Here is a 3452-nt window from a genome sequence, read left to right as displayed (position 1 = left end):
GCTTGGCTGACTCATCACAATTTGGATAGAAAATGAATCTACCCTTCTTGCACCTGAGGAAAGATCATAAAAAAAAAGAAATGCTTAGAGGAAAGAAGAAGCAAAGGGTAAAGATGGAGAAGCCAGGAAGCAGACATTACACTTGATTGAGACGCATGGCAGATAAAGAATCACGTAGCGCGTCAGAGCACATCCTCACAGTTGGCCGGGCTGTCTCTCAAAACTCTCCAAATAGTCTAAAGTCGACCTGTTGGAGTTACTGAGTCGTCACACTACATGTTGTAGCCCAGGAGCAATGGGCCCGCAAAGGTGTCTCTTTTCCTCTCTCTGTGGGACTTGTTAGAGGAGCTATTTTGGAATCCACCTGCCTTACTCTAAGTGCTGGAAACACATTGTGAGATTTAGCACACACAGTACTTCATACAAGCCTAGTTTCCAGTGAAAAGCAAAAAGAAACATTGGATTTGAATGTTAAACATTTAAATGCTTTTTCAAAGCAGCAAGTGCAAGAGTAACAACTGGTTTTCATTCATAGCCACAAAGTTACACTTTGTATTAGTGTTCATACAGCTCAGACCTATGCTGTCTTCAACATGTACGTCAGAAATGGCTCCCTCAGATATCTACAATGATAGGATGCGTGTGGTTTGTATGTGAAACGCTGTTGCTACGGTTAATGTACACACTTATTGTTCACACACAGAAAAAGCTGGAGCTACTAAAGGATTGTTTGGAGATTTGTGATGGAAATGGAGTGAGAATTTGAAGAAATCTTACTCTGTAAATGGGCCGATTAATTGTTTATGCTTTCCTGCCTGTACCTTAGCCTTGAGGTAAGGTAGAGGCAGACCTTGAAAGATTCTTCTTGAACTTCTGTAGAACATTTAACTTTCTTCTTCTTGAAAACAACAGCTTCTGCTGAGTGTCACAACACTCTCTTTTTGCAATACATGCAGACAACTGTCTACGTTACATACTGGGTGCAGTAGTAGGTCTTGCAGAAAACTCTTCAAATGTTAGCGTAAGAGAAAACAATTCTGAAATGTTCAAACAGAGAGAGACCAGCAAAACAGTACTTCACAGTCTGGTCTTAAGTTACTACTGTTTGGGAAAAGCTCATGATTAAGGCACAAAAATTATTGGTAAGGTTGGGCAAATGAAAGTTTGTAGTTGGAATTGCTGATAAGGCAAGCAGTAGCCAGAGGTCTCTGACAGCTAATGAACTCCATGCTATAATGGATAATATGTAATAACAATGTATATTTCCCAACAGTCCAGTCTGACTTATGGGGCACTTATAGCAACACTTAAATACAGGTGTCAGGTGTGCACATTCCCATACTGTAGCCAGACATTCAAGTTAAGTTCAGATATGTGTGTTCACCAGTAATAACAGATATGCATTGGGTTAACTTATTTTTAGCTGCAGTCTACACACCATTTGTTTAAACAATGTGTAAACACTAAGATGGCTTTGGACTCCTGCAGGTGTAGATATAATAATGCATTATACATTACTAGTGAAATTATACTGAAAGATTGTATTGTTTGAGATGAAAAAGAGAAAATTAACAACATATATTCAGAATGAACATCATTGTGACTTGCTAAATGTATTTAGTTAACTACTGTGTGTTACCTCAAACTGCATAGTAAACATGGTGATGATAATAAGCAGTAGATGTTGGTCAGTCTGCAACAACAACAACGGCCCAGCAGAGCGTAGAAATAATGGGATATAAAAATATCCCACACTTTCCACAGCTAACACTGGCCCGTTACTTAAAAAACAAAGAAAAAAAAACAACAAAAAAAGAAACTTTTCTTTCCAGAGAAACCTGAGGGCCTCATTTATATGTTTTGTATGACCTCCTGAACACGATGGAAAATGGAACCAAAGGTCAGTGTTAAGTCTCCCCTGGCTTTTGTTCTTTAAAACAACAATATTGTATTGATCTGTCCTGAATGATAAACACAAATGTCTTGGTAAAACACAGCCTCTTTTGACCTTTAGCAATTACTTCTACATGGCTTTAGTGGTACTGTAGATGAAAAAAATAACAATGTCCAACTCATTTTCTTTTGTTTTTGTGTGCAACTACACCTACACCTTACCAGAGTGGTAAATTTCACAGAAGCTGCTACTTCCATTATACATAACAAATGATTGAGATGTTGCAGGATATTTACATTTAAGTCGATTAAATATTAGAGCTCTACTTACTGCTCACCACAACATTGTCACAGCAACAGGATTCCTGGTTCTCAGCTGGGGGAGCGATGTGTGAAGTTTTTATGTTCTCTATGCACTTCAGCTTCCTCCCACAGTTTCGAGACATGCATGTCGGGTTATTAGTGATATCAAAGTGGTTGTGAATATGATGCACAGAAAATGCTTGAAGTTTAGAGAATACAGTGCTGCATGAACATTTTGTAAAAATTTAACTTCTATTCTAGGGGGCTTTGAGCAAGACTAGAAAAGCAACACTTAAATGTAAATACATTACATTTGCATCATTATTAAATTACAAGAGAATGCAGTGACGCAAAAAAACAACCTATGTGTATATAAGTTTAATTACTTTTTAACTTGTGCTTAGTAAAAATATAAAATATACATGCATGTTCATGGTGACTGGTGACACTTTCTCGATTAAACTAAGAAAGCTGCCTAAGTAGCTCGACTTTTTGAACAAGATTTCCACTATAGAGATATTGGACATCTCATGAAACTGAGATCTGTTAGACTTATGCCGGGTTATAAATAAAAATTGTGATTCATCCTCAAGAACTCAGGTGCTTGCATGTAAAATATCTGTTATGTAGTGGCGAGTCTAACTGAGTCTCACTTGTCTGACAGAGTCAAAGTGTGTTGCAGTGACCCACGATTAGATCCTCTTAACCTTTCCTCTGACCTTAACGAGTGTGAGATTACACCCCTGGACTTTTCTGTGGGCGGCTGCAACCATTGCTAAGAATGGTAATGCAACCAGGTAAACCTCCAAATCAGCTCTGTACAATTTATATACTTATAAATAAATAAATATCTCTATATGTAGATATACTGTATAGTGATTCTAAAATACATTGAAGAGTAGAGAGTATTATATACCACGATTAGTATTTTTTCATTCATAAAAGTAGTGAATATGAATTTGGGAAAGACAGTTCACCCGTGTCGTCACAGACAGACAGCAGAGATGATGATGAAAAGCAATGCACCTCAGGCTGGAACCTCTTGACCTGTGGAAAGACTGCAGGGAGGTGATGGCAGCAAGGGGCTGATAAAGGGCAGTCACTGGGGCCTAAAGGCACATCCTGGACATGTCGTTTTGGCAGTAGGGGTCTTGCCACAAATACACAAACAATCACACACAGACCATATCTCCAAGCAGTGAAGGAAGAATAGTAGGTGGCACTTCAGCTCCTAAAACAGTGGAGTGTGTGTGTGT

This window comes from Haplochromis burtoni, unplaced genomic scaffold, assembly GCF_018398535.1.
Source record: "Haplochromis burtoni strain Fernald_Lab_line unplaced genomic scaffold, NCSU_Asbu1 Contig_206, whole genome shotgun sequence".
NCBI classification, from domain to species: Eukaryota; Metazoa; Chordata; class Actinopteri; order Cichliformes; family Cichlidae; genus Haplochromis; species Haplochromis burtoni.
Note: the sequence above shows the minus strand (reverse complement) of the source record.